The 17,527-nt window shown below is 41.3% G+C and overlaps 1 pseudogene; it reads left to right on the top strand.

Moving 5' to 3' along the window:
- Nucleotides 1–10,824: 10,824 nt before the first annotated feature.
- On the top strand, nucleotides 10,825–10,943 carry LOC134971423 (5S ribosomal RNA; annotated as a pseudogene).
- The last annotated feature ends 6,584 nt before the right edge of the window (nucleotides 10,944–17,527 follow it).

Below are 17,527 nucleotides of genomic sequence, written 5' to 3'. Positions count from 1 at the left end.
GCAATGAGGTAGCTGTGTGAGTAAGATAAGCGACCCTAGTGGCCGACACAAACACCGTGCCCATCTAGGAGTGGCACTGCAGTGTCACGCAGGATGGCCCTTCCAAAAAACCCTCCCCAAACAGCACATGACGCAAAGAAAAAAAGAGGCGCAATGAGGTAGCTGTGTGAGTAAGATAAGCGACCCTAGTGGCCGACACAAACACCGGGCCCATCTAGGAGTGGCACTGCAGTGTCACGCAGGATGGCCCTTCCAAAAAACCCTCCCCAAACAGCACATGACTCAAAGAAAAAAAGAGGCGCAATGAGGTAGCTGTGTGAGTAAGATAAGCGACCCTAGTGGCCGACACAAACACCGTGCCCATCTAGGAGTGGCACTGCAGTGTCACGCAGGATGGCCCTTCCAAAAAACCCTCCCCAAACAGCACATGACTCAAAGAAAAAAAGAGGCGCAATGAGGTAGCTGTGTGAGTAAGATAAGCGACCCTAGTGGCCGACACAAACACCGTGCCCATCTAGGAGTGGCACTGCAGTGTCACGCAGGATGGCCCTTCCAAAAAACCCTCCCCAAACAGCACATGACGCAAAGAAAAAAAGAGGCGCAATGAGGTAGCTGTGTGAGTAAGATAAGCGACCCTAGTGGCCGACACAAACACCGTGCCCATCTAGGAGTGGCACTGCAGTGTCACGCAGGATGGCCCTTACAAAAAACCCTCCCCAAACAGCACATGACGCAAAGAAAAAAAGAGGCGCAATGAGGTAGCTGTGTGAGTAAGATAAGCGACCCTAGTGGCCGACACAAACACCGTGCCCATCTAGGAGTGGCACTGCAGTGTCACGCAGGATGGCCCTTCCAAAAAACCCTCCCCAAACAGCACATGACGCAAAGAAAAAAAGAGGCGCAATGAGGTAGCTGTGTGAGTAAGATAAGCGACCCTATTGGCCGACACAAACACCGGGCCCATCTAGGAGTGGCACTGCAGTGTCACGCAGGATGGCCCTTCCAAAAAACCCTCCCAAACAGCACATGACGCAAAGAAAAAAAGAGGCGCAATGAGGTAGCTGTGTGAGTAAGATAAGCGACCCTAGTGGCCGACACAAACACCGTGCCCATCTAAGAGTGGCACTGCAGTGTCACGCAGGATGGCCCTTCCAAAAAACCCTCCCCAAACAGCACATGACGCAAAGAAAAAAAGAGGCGCAATGAGGTAGCTGTGTGAGTAAGATAAGCGACCCTAGTGGCCGACACAAACACCGTGCCCATCTAGGAGTGGCACTGCAGTGTCACGCAGGATGGCCCTTCCAAAAAACCCTCCCCAAACAGCACATGACGCAAAGAAAAAAAGAGGCGCAATGAGGTAGCTGTGTGAGTAAGATAAGCGACCCTAGTGGCCGACACAAACACCTGGCCCATCTAGGAGTGGCACTGCAGTGTCACGCAGGATGGCCCTTCCAAAAAACCCTCCCCAGACAGCACATGACGCAAAGAAAAAAAGAGGCGCAATGAGGTAGCTGTGTGAGTAAGATAAGCGACCCTAGTGGCCGACACAAACACCGGGCCCATCTAGGAGTGGCACTGCAGACAATTTTGTCACCAGCAGGTCTTTCAACCCCAGCAGAGAGATCCAAGGCAGGCTTTAAATCTAGGATCGAGCACGGTGGCCAAAATGTAGTGCTCTGATTTCAACAGATTGACCACCCATGAATCCTTGTTAAGCGAATTAAGGGCTCCATCCACAAGTCCCACATGCCTAGCGGAATCGCTCCGTGTTAGCTCCTCCTTCAATGTCTCCAGCTTCTTCTGCAAAAGCCTGATGAGGGGAATGACCTGACTCAGGCTGGCAGTGTCTGAACTGACTTCACGTGTGGCAAGTTCAAAGGGCATCAGAACCTTGCACAACGTTAAAATCATTCTCCACTGCGCTTGAGACAGGTGCATTCCACCTCCTATATCGTGCTCAATTGTATAGGCTTGAATGGCCTTTTGCTGCTCCTCCAACCTCTGAAGCATATAGAGGGTTGAATTCCACCTCGTTACCACTTCTTGCTTCAGATGATGGCAGGGCAGGTTCAGTAGTTTTTGGTGGTGCTCCAGTCTTCTGTACGTGGTGCCTGTACGCCGAAAGTGTCCCGCAATTCTTCTGGCCACCGACAGCATCTCTTGCACGCCACTGTCGTTTTTTAAAAAATTCTGCACCACCAAATTCAAGGTATGTGCAAAACATGGGACGTGCTGGAATTTGCCCATATTTAATGCACACACAATATTGCTGGCGTTGTCCGATGCCACAAATCCACAGGAGAGTCCAATTGGGGTAAGCCATTCCGCGATGATCTTCCTCAGTTGCCGTAAGAGGTTTTCAGCTGTGTGCGTATTCTGGAAAGCGGTGATACAAAGCGTAGCCTGCCTAGGAAAGAGTTGGCGTTTGCGAGATGCTGCTACTGGTGCCGCCGCTGCTGTTCTTGCGGCGGGAGTCCATACATCTACCCAGTGGGCTGTCACAGTCATATAGTCCTGACCCTGCCCTGCTCCACTTGTCCACATGTCCGTGGTTAAGTGGACATTGGGTACAACTGCATTTTTTAGGACACTGGCGAGTCTTTTTCTGACGTCAGTGTACATTCTCGGTATCGCCTGCCTAGAGAAGTGGAACCTAGATGGTATTTGGTAACGGGGGCACACTGCCTCAATAAATTGTCTAGTTCCCTGTGAACTAGCGGCGGATACCGGACGCACGTCTAACACCAACATAGTTGTCAAGGCCTCAGTTATCCGATTTGCAGCAGGATGACTGCTGTGATATTTCATCTTCCTCGCAAAGGACTGTTGGACAGTCAATTGCTTACTGGAAGTAGTACAAGTGGGCTTACGACTTCCCCTCTGGGATGACCATCGACTCCCAGCAGCAACAACAGCAGCGCCAGCAGCAGTAGGCGTTACACGCAAGGATGCATCGGAGGAATCCCAGGCAGGAGAGGACTCGTCAGAATTGCCAGTGACATGGCCTGCAGGACTATTGGCATTCCTGGGGAAGGAGGAAATTGACACTGAGGGAGTTGGTGGGGTGGTTTGCGTGAGCTTGGTTACAAGAGGAAGGGATTTACTGGTCAGTGGACTGCTTCCGCTGTCGCCCAAAGTTTTTGAACTTGTCACTGACTTATTATGAATGCGCTGCAGGTGACGTATAAGGGAGGATGTTCCGAGGTGGTTAACGTCCTTACCCCTACTTATTACAGCTTGACAAAGGCAACACACGGCTTGACACCTGTTGTCCGCTTTTCTGTTGAAATACCTCCACACTGAAGAGCTGATTTTTTTGGTATTTTCACCAGGCATGTCAACGGCCATATTTCTCCCACGGACAACAGGTGTCTCCCCGGGTGCCTGACTTAAACAAACCACCTTACCATCAGAATTCTCCTGGTCAATTTCCTCCCCAGCGCCAGCAACACCCATATCCTCCTCATCCTGGTGTACTTCAACACTGACATCTTCAATCTGACTATCAGGAACTGGACTGCGGGTGCTCCTTCCAGCACTTGCAGGGGGGCGTGCAAATGGTGGAAGGCGCATGCTCTTCACGTCCAGTGTTGGGAAGGTCAGGCATCGCAACCGACACAATTGGACTCTCCTTGTGGATTTGGGATTTCGAAGAACGCACAGTTCTTTGCGGTGCTTTTGCCAGCTTGAGTCTTTTCAGTTTTCTAGCGAGAGGCTGAGTGCTTCCATCCTCATGTGAAGCTGAACCACTAGCCATGAACATAGGCCAGGGCCTCAGCCGTTCCTTGCCACTCCGTGTGGTAAATGGCATATTGGCAAGTTTACGCTTCTCCTCCGACAATTTTATTTTAGGTATTGGAGTCCATTTTTTAATGATATTTGGTGTTTTGGATTTGACATGCTCTGTACTATGACATTGGGCATCGGCCTTGGCAGACGACGTTGCTGGCATTTCATCGTCTCGGCCATGACTAGTGGCAGCAGCTTCAGCACGAGGTGGAAGTGGATCTTGATCTTTCCCTAATTTTGGAACCTCAACATTTTTGTTCTCCATATTTTAATAGGCACAACTAAAAGGCACCTCAGGTAAACAATGGAGATGGATGGATACTAGTATACTTATGGATGGACTGCCGAGTGCCGACACAGAGGTAGCTACAGCCGTGGACTACCATACTGTGTCTGCTGCTAATATAGACTGGATGATAATGAGATGAAATCAATATATATATATGTATGTATATATAATATCACTAGTACATCAGCCGGACAGGTAGATAATATATTTATTAGGTAATGATGACTGATGACGGACCTGCTGGACACTGTCAGCTCAGCAGCACCGCAGACTGCGACAGTAAGCTACTATACTATAGTAGTATGTACAAAGAAGAAAGAAAAAAAAAAACCACGGGTAGGTGGTATACAATTATGGATGGACTGCCGAGTGCCGACACAGAGGTAGCTACAGCCGTGGACTAACGTACTGTGTCTGCTGCTAATATAGACTGGATGATTGATAATGAGATGAAATCAATATATATATATGTATGTATATATAATATCACTAGTACTGCAGCCGGACAGGTAGATAATATATTTATTAGGTAATGATGACTGATGACGGACCTGCTGGACACTGTCAGCTCAGCAGCACCGCAGACTGCTACAGTAAGCTACTATACTATACTAGTAGTATGTACAAAGAAGAAAGAAAAAGAAAAAACCACGGGTAGGTGGTATACAATTATGGATGGACTGCTGAGTGCCGACACAGAGGTAGCTACAGCCGTGGACTACCGTACTGTGTCTGCTGCTAATATAGACTGGATGATTGATAATGAGATGAAATCAATATATATATATATGTATGTATATATAATATCACTAGTACTGCAGCCGGACAGGTAGATAATATATTTATTAGGTAATGATGACTGATGACGGACCTGCTGGACACTGTCAGCTCAGCAGCACCGCAGACTGCTACAGTAAGCTACTATACTATAGTAGTATAAACAAAGAAGAAAGAAAAAAAAAACACCACGGGTAGGTGGTATACAATTATGGATGGACTGCCGAGTGACGACACAGAGGTAGCTACAGCCGTGGACTAACGTACTGTGTCTGCTGCTAATATAGACTGGATGATTGATAATGAGATGAAATCAATATATATATATGTATGTATATATAATATCACTAGTACTGCAGCCGGACAGGTAGATAATATATTTATTAGGTAATGATGACTGATGACGGACCTGCTGGACACTGTCAGATCAGCAGCACCGCAGACTGCTACAGTAAGCTACTATACTATACTAGTAGTATGTACAAAGAAGAAAGAAAAGAAAAAACCACGGGTAGGTGGTATACAATTATGGATGGACTGCCGATTGCCGACACAGAGGTAGCTACAGCCGTGGACTAACGTACTGTGTCTGCTGCTAATATAGACTGGATGATTGATAATGAGATGAAATCAATATATATATATGTATGTATATATAATATCACTAGTACTGCAGCCGGACAGGTAGATAATATATTTATTAGGTAATGATGACTGATGACGGACCTGCTGGACACTGTCAGCTCAGCAGCACCGCAGACTGCTACAGTAAGCTACTATACTATAGTAGTATGTACAAAGAAGAAAGAAAAAAAAAACACCACGGGTAGGTGGTATACAATTATGGATGGACTGCCGAGTGCCGACACAGAGGTAGCTACAGCCGTGGACTAACGTACTGTGTCTGCTGCTAATATAAACTGGATGATTGATAATGAGATGAAATCAATATATATATATGTATGTATATATAATATCACTAGTACTGCAGCCGGACAGGTAGATAATATATTTATTAGGTAATGATGACTGATGACGGACCTGCTGGACACTGTCAGCTCAGCAGCACCGCAGACTGCTACAGTAAGCTACTATACTCTATAGTAGTATGTACAAAGAAGAAAGAAAAAAAAAAAACAGGGGTTGGTGGTATACAATTATGGATGGACTGCCGAGTGCCGACACAGAGGTAGCTTCAGCCGTGGACTAACGTACTGTGTCTGCTGCTAATATAGAGTCTAGACTGGATGATAAATTATTGATAATGAGATGAAATCAATATAATATCACTAGTACTGCAGCCGGACAGGTACTATATATATTTATTATGTAATGACTGATGACGGACCTGCTGGACACTGTCAGGTCAGCACAGCACCGCAGACTGCTACAGTAAGCTACTATAGTAGTATGTATAAAGAAGAATGAAAAAAAAAAAACACGGGTAGGTGGTATACAATATTATATATATATATATATATATTATATACAATTATATATATATATATATATATATATATTAAACTGGTGGTGATTGATTATTAAACTGGTGGTCACTTCAGGTCACGTTGCAACTTGCAACTAGTACTCCGAGGCCTAAGTAGACAATCACAAAATATATTATTATACTGGTGGTCAGTGAGGTCACAACAATGGCAGTGTGGCACTGACTCTGGCAGCAAAAGTGTGCACTGTACGTTATATGTACTCCTGAGTCCTGCTCTCAGACTCTAACTGCTCCCCACTGTCAGTGTCTCCCCCACAAGTCAGATAATACACTTACAGTCACACTATCTATTATCTAATCTAGTATAAAATATCACTTCAGCAGCAAGTAGTATAGTAGTATACAGTATAGTAGTACTCCTCCTAATAATGCTCCCCAAAATACTGTGTCTCTCTCTTCTCTAAACGGAGAGGACGCCAGCCACGTCCTCTCCCTATGACTCTCAATGCACGTGTGAAAATGGCGGCGACGCGCGGCTCCTTATATAGAATCCGAGTCTCGCGATAGAATCCGAGCCTCGCGAGAATCCGACAGCGTGATGATGACGTTCGGGCGCGCTCGGGTTAGCCGAGCAAGGCGGGAAGATCCGAGCCTGCTCGGACCCGTGTAAAAAACCTGAAGTTCGGGCGGGTTCGGATTCAGAGGAACCGAACCCGCTCATCTCTAATAGAAATGTATATTGGCCCTCATTCCGAGTTGATCGGTCGCAAGGCGAATTTAGCAGAGTTACACACGCTAAGCCGCCGCCTACTGGGAGTGAATCTTAGCTTCTTAAAATTGCGACCGATGTATTCGCAATAATGCGATTACTAACTACTTAGCAGTTTCAGAGTAGCTCCAGACTTACTCTGCCTGTGCGATCAGTTCAGTGCTTGTCGTTCCTGGTTGACGTCACAAACACACCCAGCGTTCGCCCAGGCACTCCCACCGTTTCTCCGGCCACTCCTGCGTTTTTTCCGGAAACGGTAGCGTTTTCAGCCACACGCCCCTGAAACGCCGTGTTTCCGCCCAGTAACACCCATTTCCTGTCAATCACATTACGATCGCCGGAGCGAAGAAAAAGCCGTGAGTAAAAATACTTTCTTCATAGTAAAGTTACTTGGCGCAGTCGCAGTGCGAACATTGCGCATGCGTACTAAGCGGATTTTCACTGCGATGCGATGAAAAATACCGAGCGAACAACTCGGAATGAGGGCCATTATTTGGGTGCTCCAACAGGCTGATAGTCATAAAATGGCACAGAAAAAAGAGAAGTCTGTAAGTGGAGCACTAAAGAAAGGTACAGGTTGAGTATCCCTTATCCAAAATGCTTGGGACCAGAGGTATTTTGGATATCGGATTTTTCCGTATTTTGGAATAATTGCATACCATAATGAGATATCATGGCGATGGGACCTAAGTCTAAGCACAGAATGCATTTATGTTACATATACACCTTATACACACAGCCTGAAGGTCATTTTAGCCAATATTTTTTATAACTTTGTGCATTAAACAAAGTGTGTCTACATTCACAAAATTAATTTATGTTTCATATACACCTTATACACACAGCCTGAAGGTCATTTAATACAATATTTTTAATAACTTTGTGTATTAAACAAAGTTTGTGTACATTGAGCCATCAAAAAACAAATGTTTCACTATCTCACTCTCACTCAAAAAAGTCCGTATTTCGGAATATTCCGTATTTCGGAATATTTGGATATGGGATACTCAACCTGTATTATTAAAATAAAACATTTTTATGCCATTATTAAAATTACTGTTATATTCTGTGAACTGTACAAGGAAAGCGAAATATAAGTTAAAATATTAACGAGTAGGAAAAAATAAAAAATAAAGTGATATTAAAATATCAGCTGTGTGTCCATTTATTGTGTCCACTTAATTATTTGCAATACGATTGTCACAATGTTAAATATGTATTAGTGTGCACGGTTGTAATCCAACATTCTATGATTCAACAAATCTTGTGGCTGTGGAAAGCATTGTTACAGTGTATCATTTGCTGGTACGTATGATAGAATATAATAGTAATTTTAATAATTATATAATAAGAGTATGGTAAAAAGACTCCTTGTGGCTAAAAGAGCAAATAATGATAATTTGTATGGGAGGAGAAGGGTTTTATAGGAAAGAAATCAGCATCCAGAATGAAGAATGGCTACCCATAAGAGCTTACAATCAAAAAGGTAGGGATGTAGCCAGGGAAAGAGAGTAGATGAGAGGTCAGAGTGATAAAGAATGAATTGTGAAGAGGGTTTATAGCGGGCATGTCCAAACTGCGGCGCTCCAGCTGATGAAAAACTACACATCCCAGCATGCCCTGACACAGCTTTAGCATTCTCTGACAACAAAACTGTGTCAGGGCATGCTGGGATATGTAGTTTCACAACAGCTGGAGGGTCGTAGTTTGGACATGCCTGGTTTATAGGCTTTTATGAAGAGTTGAATCTATGGACTCATTTGTATACGTGGATACTGGATGAGAGTCTGATAGGACATGGTAGTGAGTTTCAGGGCATTGGAGCAGCGTGTGAGAAATGTTGGATGTGCAAATAAGAGAAGGTGGCCAGAGTAAAGTTCAGGTGGTGATCAGCAGAGAGAGTGGAGAGAGTGGTAACAGAAATGAGGTTGGAAAAGAAGGCAGGAGAGGAGTGTTTGAGAGCTTTAAATGTGAGGGTGAGGGTTTACAACTTTAGAGGAACAAGAATAAAAGGGAAAAGAAGACTCTCTTTTGGGTGCACCCTTATACAAATAAAGTGTTGTTTAAAATTTCAACTTTTATTTCATATTGCATATAGTTGTATCCTGAAATAAACAAAGTCAAAATTCAGGTGTGTCTACACATGACACCTGAAAGAAGAGAGATTGTGATTATTTCATAATATCATGAAATAATTATTAAAATTCTGCTTATCCAGCAAATATGGTGCACATGATTTTCACTGATATAATGGATATATCACAAGGTTCCGGAAGTGATCAAGGCCGGGAGAGGGGGCGAAACATGACTTCCTGATCCGCAATAGTGTCGTGGCCTGTCTCCACACAAGGATCCCCATTTACCTCACTTGTTTATCAGCGGTCCCACTGCCTGTACCGTATTTCTTCTTGACCGCGGTAATATAGCAACCTTATTTTTAGAATGTGGTCCAGTGGTATTTCCCAGCAGCAATTTACAGCTCACACGTTCTGACAGGTAGCTCCTATTTTGGCCAGTTCAGGCATTTATTTAGCTATTCTGAACAAGTAACAAAAGTACTGTTAATATATTGGAGTATTTATCTCTCCTTTTTTTTTCTAAGATGCATGTGACTGTGGGCAAAACTATTTTATACCCATAATATATTGGTGGTCATTCCGAGTTGTTCGCTCGCTAGCTGCTTTTAGCAGCATTGCAAACGCTAGGCCGCCACCCTCTGGGAGAGTATCTTAGTTTAGCAGAATAGCGAACGAAAGGTTAGCATAACTGCTACTAAATAATTCCTTGCAGTTTCTGAGTAGCTCCAGACCTACTCCTAGATTGCGATCACCTCAGTCCGTTTAGTTCCTGGTTTGACGTCACAAACACGCCCTGCATTCGGCCAGCCACTCCCCCATTTCTCCAGCCACTCCTGCGTTTTTACCTGGCATGCCTGCGTTTTTTTAGCACACTCCCTGAAAACGTCCAGTTACCTCCCAGAAACACCCACTTCCTGTCAATCACACTACGATCACTCGAGCGATGAAAAAACGTTGCTCGAGCTTGTGCAAATCTCCAAAGTTTTGTGTTAAATTACCGAACGCATGCGTGCTGCGTACCATGTGCATGAGCATTTTCCACCTAATCGCTCTGTTGCGAAAAACGTCAACGAGTGAACAACTCTGAGTGACCACCATTGTCTCTCTATAATTCTATGAGAGTTAAATTATTTAATGGTGTATGAATATATGGTGCATATGTCTGTTGGCAAAAACCTTTTGATACCTACAAAATTAATGCTATTGTATGAGACATTATAGGACATGTTATAAACTGTTCTGAAGTGAAAATTTGGGCATTCTAGAAACAAGGAAATAATTTGATACCATTCAGAAAGAAATTAAGAAAGAATCTTACTCTTTGTTCTGGCTATGTAACTACTAATAAACATTTAATACTATAGATGTTCAATTACTGCCAGTACTATAGATTCCGCGTGCACTACTGTGATAAAAAAAAGTTTAATATTTTTTTCTTCCGGTTTAGCTAGTCATATCTGTCTCTATCATCAGTGGACTCTCATCTCTGATTCAGGGCTCAAGTTGTCATTTGAACCCAGTCTAACAGTGACAGCAGATCCATCTCTAAACTTCCTTCTTACTTTACATTGTTTATCTTCTAAAGCATAATTCTATCATATTTATCAATTTCTGGCACCATTTCAGGAACTAGGTGGACTCTCATTAGTGATCCCTCAGTCATTACCCTTATGATTACTACTATCATACCACTCTGTCAACGCCCAATTCTATCTGATCTTAGAAGCTAAGCAGTGTTAGGCTTGGTTAGTACCTGGATGGGAGACCTCTTGGGAATACCCAGTTTTGTGTAAATCAGGGTAATATTTGACTTTGTGCCTAATGCTAACAGCAGATCCACCATCTGAGACTTCCTTCTTTCTCACACTTCCATATTTATCTATGTAAACCAGGGAGGTCCAGCAGGAGACAGACCCAGTTTGGAGACCTTGTGATATAGCTATCATAATGGTGGAACCTTGTGATATATCCATTATATTAGTGAAAATCATGTGCACCATATTTGCTGAATATGCAGAATTTAAATAATTCTTTCATATATTATAAAATAATCACAACCTCTCCTCTTTCAGGTGTCACATGTAGACACACCTGAATTTTTACTTTGTTTGTTTTAGGATACAACTACAGTATATACAATATGAAATTAAAGTTTACATTTTAAACAATACTTTATTTGTATAAGGGTGCACCAAAAGAGTCTTCTTTTCCCTTTTTTCTTGTTCAACTATGTACACTGACTCTGGGTGCACCACCTAAAATAATAATCAATGTATTGATACCTAGGGAACAATTATTTAGGTTTATCTATCACAATAGACTGGTGCTGTATCTCAAGTTTCCACAACTTTAGAAGAACTTAAACTTTAAAGATGTTAAACCACTGAAGCAGTTGGCAGAGGGATGAGGCTGACACAAAGCAGTGAGAGAGGTAAATGTTACCAGCAGTAGCATTAAGAATAAACAAAGTGGGAAAAGGGTGGCTAGAAAGGAGTAGAATACAGTTGAGAAGGCAAAAGTAACAAGTGCATGAAACCAAAATTTTAATTATAATTAAACTCCATTGGTGGTGGATGATTTTAATTCTTTACAATAGTTTTTCGTAACAATATAAAAGTTTAATGGTTTACATGCCAGCATAGACAAGAATAAATCAGAAAGACATATCTTGCTTGTATACTTCTTATCATTTGATAGATTTCACTGCATAAGAACTTAAACAAGTTGATAAACTTGGAAATGTAATACATACCTCATAGCCTGAAGGTAATATTTTACAACATTTTTCATAATTTTGTGCATGAAACAAAGTTTATGTACATACACAATATTAATTTGTTTCCTTTACACCTTATACTCAAATCCTGAAGATAATTTTATACAATATTTTTAATAATTTTGGACATTAAACAAAGTTTGTGTGCACTTAACCATTAGAAAGTCAAGGTGTCACTATTACAGTTGTGCTAAAAATAATTTGTATTTCGGAATTTTAGATATGGGATACTCAACCTGTAATAACTATCTGTTATCAATGTAATATTTATATTGATTATTTGAGTATGTGTACTGTAGTTTAAGAACAATTAAAACAAAAGACAAAGTACACCTGATGAAGCTAACTTGAAAATATAATTAAAAAAGGTAAAGAATCATATTCTACAGACATATAATATTGTTTTAGTCTTGTTTTGTTTTAAAATAAATCTGCACTAATTTTTTATTATTTTATCAAATACATTTCAATTTATCTCTCAGTGGTAGCTCCCCCATAAAATATAATATTTTACACAATAATGCATAACTGAATTCTACTTTGATATGTGGATCATATAGTTGATAATTAGTAGCATATGAGCTAAAATTGAGTAGAATAATGAATTTCATTTCAAGTCTTTTTCTTGAAAACGATCACATTTCATGATAAAAAAATATATACTTTAATAATTGTACAGTATTCTGGCTGAAGCCCTACCAGTTGCACATTATAGATCCCTGTTTTTATGAATATAACTTTTGGAGGTCTTGACTGGGTTTGGGATAGCCCAATTTGCTAGCATGGATTAAACTGTTATATTCCTGTCCAGCAGCTTGAATTACTTTTAATGGTTTCACCATTGACTGCTTTCTACTGGAGAGAGGTACTAGACAGGGGTGCCCGCTGTCCCCTTTACTTTTTGCACTTGCCTTAAATCCCGTAGCATGCACCATTAAAGCCACTCCTGATATTAAGGGGTTTCAGGTTGTTGGGCATGAAGAAAAAAATTGGCCTATATGCTGATGACATAATTTTATACTTATCAGATATGTAGTGCTCCCTACCTGCCCTCCTTGCCCTAGTACAAAAATTTGTTTTTTTATTCTGGTGTCCATATTAACTGGGACAAATCGGTAGTGTTCCCATTACTTTCTTCTACTATACAACCCCCTGACTATAATGTACCCTTATGGTGGTGCACACAGTTTAAATGTTTTGGTATTCGAGTTTTTCATTCTCCTGCTGATTTTATTGCTTTAAATTTAACCCCTCAGCTTGATAACTTACGAGTTAAGACTCGAATATGGCAGAAGCTTCCCTTGTCGGTCATGGGCCATGTAAATCTAATCAAAATGTTTATCCAGAAAAGAATTCTTATATATATACTTAAAAATACCCCAGTTTATTTTCCACTCTCACAATTTTGAGTAATCTCCCATTGCATTGCTATATTTGTCTAGCGGGCACATATTGCTGTTAAAATATTGTATAGATTTCTGAGTAACGAAGATCTGGCACTGCCGATGTACTATATTACTTAGCCATGCAATTAGCTCAATTAGGTGAATGGATCACACCTGGAAATGATGGTTGTCTCCCTGTGAATCTCTTGGAAAAAGCAGGTCTTCAATTTTCCCCACTGCAATTTCTCTTAGCACATATTCCAAATGTTTGTCTTCCCCCTTTGTTACAACAGGCTATGAAAGTGTGGAAAGCAGTTGAACAGTTGTTAAATTATCCCACTATTGATCAATGTTCCACCATATGGCATAATATGAATTTTCCTGAAATTTGTAGGTTGGAGGGTTGTGCGGGCTGGATTTCTTTTGGGGTTTCTACAATAGGCCAATTCTATCAGGATGCAGTTCTCCATCCCTTTGATTATTTAGCCTCCATATATGCTATTCCCAAACAGTATTTTTTTGTTACCTACAACTTCATCATGCCCTTATGGCACAGTGGTGGTGGGGGCTCTGCTACGCAGCTCTCAGAAGCTCCGGTCCATGACGTGGTTCGGAACATGCCATGTCGTAAGACGGTCTCGTTTCTTTACCACTCCCTTCTCTCTCTCTCTGGAACAGATGGTCTAGAGGCACTCCGCGTAAAGTGGGTGGTTGATTTAGGAATGTTGGAGGATGAGGATTGGGATCATATTCTCAACTCTCCGAGGGCTGCTATGGCTTATGCCAGGTTCCAGCTGATTCAGCTGTATTTTTTGCATAGGGACTATTGGACTCCAAGCAGACTGTTTCACATTGCAGGATCGGCGTCAGATGCTTGCCCTAAATGCTCTGCTTCAGCTGCTGGCTTTTGGCAGCTGCTGTGTCTCTGCCCTCGTGGTACCTCATTTTGGGAGGGGGTAGTGAACAGTATTTGCAATACAGGTGTGTATTAATGTTATAGAGTGAGAGTTTCAGAAAGTGAGAGATTTGCTAAGGTTTTTCATTTTTTTTTAAGTGGCAATCATTTACACTGCAAAACCAGGCTGATCTTGCTGTGTAAATGATTGCCACTTTAAAAACACCTGCAAAACTTTACCAAATCTCTCACTTTTTGAAACTCTCAATCTATTACATTTGGCCCTACATGTTGTTGATATTATTAGTTTGTTCATATGGAAAACAATAAAATATACTTGATTTAAAAAATAAATAAATATATATATATATATATATATATATATAATCGGTTAATAGGTAATCTGAAGATAAAAAGTAATGTTAGAAAGTATAAATATACTTGAATTCAATATATGCTGCAACAGATAAAAAAAAACCCTAGCTGTTGTTGCTAATTTGAGCTGGTTAATTTATCAAGTTACTACTCATTATAATAAGTAATAACAGGCCAGAATATAAAAGCCTTTTTTGCTCTTCAATCACGTATAAAATCAAGCCCCGAGCAGTTTCGTTCTAGAATACAGATTTTGAAAATGTCAAGCCAGTAGGAACTTTTTATACACAATGACTTAAAAACACTAAGTGATAAATTGAGATAACAAACACAGGTATGCTGTCACATGCCCATTAATCTAAATCTTGATGGATTCTTGCAAAACGTACAGTTTTATTTCTTCATGAAATGTATTTTAGTAAAATGAGTGGGTACCAATAATATATATTTTTCACTTTTGTGTTTAAATGTACATGCTGTTAAAATGGAACAGAAATTAACATTGACTTATTTCTGATATGCAGTTTTTTTCCCACTGTTTTTGGAGGTCAAAATTATGTTCTAGACCAGTGGTTCTCAAACTCGGTCCTCAGGACCCCACACAGTGCATGTTTTGCAGGTAACCCAGCAAGTGCACAGGTGTATTAATTACTTACTAACACATTTTAAAAGGTCCACAGGTGGAGCTAATTATTTAAATTGTGATTCTGTGAGGAGACCTGCAAAACATGCACTGTGTGGGGTCCTGAGGACCGAGTTTGAGAACCACTGTTCTAGACCACTGTTCAGTAACAGATGAAGGAATCTAAAATGATAAAAATAATTTCAACATATTGGAATGTAAACTCTGAACCCTCCCACCAGTGGCTGTGATGACCAGGATAGCATGAGGGGTGAAAATAAAGAGACAGACAATGGGGGCAGGGAGAAGAGATGTAGAGAGAAAGTGTTAGAGTGGGGAAGAGAGAAAAGGGGGGAAGACAGGAGAGAGGTTGGGAAAAATGTTTGAAGTGAGATAAGGAAAGAGATGGGGAGGAACAGTGGAGACCAAAAAAAAAAAAAAAAAGCAAAAACAAATGGCAAGTGCTGCTGAGCATTTCACCTAATTTGTAATACATTTTGTGAGGATATTCTTGGTTGAAGAAGGATCAACAGTACATATAAGGTGGAAAAGGTCACACCTTTGTCTAGTTTATTATTTGATATTGATAGAGAACAATGCAATGTCACTGATCTTGACTCTAGTTGTAGGGTTCAAATATATTGCATGAGCACTATTGATGTGCACCGGACATTTTTTGGGTTTTGTGTTTTGGTTTTGGATTCGGTTCGGCGGCCGTGTTTTGGATTCGGACGCGTTTTGGCAAAACCTCCCTGAAAATTTTTTGTCGGATTCGGGTGTGTTTTGGATTCGGGTGTTTTTTTTCAAAAAACCCTCAAAAACAGCTTAAATCATAGAATTTGTGGGTCATTTTGATCCCATAGTATTATTAACCTCAATAACCATAATTTCCACTCATTTCTAGTATATTCTGAACACCTCACACCTCACAATATTATTTTTAGTCCTAAAATTTGCACCAAGGTCGCTGGATGGCTAAGCTAAGCGACCCAAGTGGCTGACACAAACACCTGGCCCATCTAGGAGTGGCACTGCAGTGTCAGACAGGATGGCACTTAAAAAAATAGTCCCCAAACAGCACATGATGCAAAGAAAAAAAGAGGTGCACCAAGGTCGCTGGATGGCTAAGCTAAGCGACCAAAGAGGCCGACACAAACACCTGGCCCATCTTGGAGTGGCACTGCAGTGTCAGACAGGATGGCACTTAAAAAAATAGTCCCCAAACAGCACATGATGCAAAGAAAAAAAGAGGTGCACCAAGGTCGCTGGATGGCTAAGCTAAGCAACCCAAGTGGCCCACACAAACACCTGGCCCATATAGGATTGGCACTGCAGTGTCAGACAGGATGGCACTTAAAAATATAGTCCCCAAACAGCACATGATGCATAGATAAATATATATATATATATATATATATATATAGTGGAATAAACGAGGCGGCACTCAGAGACTTTCAATTCAAACGTGCAAACAATGCAAAACGTGCAAAAAAGGTCACATCCACTGCATACCACCGGTCCCCGGTTGGGGAGGGCACCAGAGCAGGTCGAGTCCAGCTTTGGACTCTGTGGAGTGCCGGAGCAGCCACACTTTTTATATATATATATATATATATATATATATATATATATTTATACTGGTGGTCAGCAAAATTCTGCACTGTCCTCCTACTATATACTGTGCACAACTACAATGCAGCACAGATATGGATGGATAGTATACTTGACGACACAGAGGTAGAGCAATGGACTACTGTACCGTATTGCTATATATATATATATATATATATATATATACTGGTGGTCAGCAAAATTCTGCACTGTCCTCCTACTATATACTGCGCACAACTACAATGCAGCACAGATATGGATGGATAGTATACTTGACGACACAGAGGTAGAGCAATGGACTACTATACCATACTGCTACATATATATATATATATACTGGTGGTCAGCAAAATTCTGCACTGTCCTCCTACTTTATACTACGCACAACTACAATGCAGCACAGATATGGATGGATAGTATACTTGACGTAACAGAGGTAGAGCAATGGACTACTGTACCGTACTGCTATATATATATATATATATATATACTGGTGGTCAGCAAAATTCTGCACTGTCCTCCTACTATATACTGTGCACAACTACAATGCAGCACAGATATGGATGGATAGTATACTTGACGGCACAGAGGTAGAGCAATGGACTACTGTACCGTACTGCTATATATATATACTGGTGGTCAGCAAAATTCTGAATTGTCCTCCTACTATATACTGTGCACAACTACAATGCAGCACATATATGGATGGATAGT

This window comes from Pseudophryne corroboree, chromosome 11 (assembly GCF_028390025.1).
Source record: "Pseudophryne corroboree isolate aPseCor3 chromosome 11, aPseCor3.hap2, whole genome shotgun sequence".
Taxonomy (NCBI): Eukaryota; Metazoa; Chordata; class Amphibia; order Anura; family Myobatrachidae; genus Pseudophryne; species Pseudophryne corroboree.
This window is presented reverse-complemented; position numbering and strand designations above follow the sequence as displayed.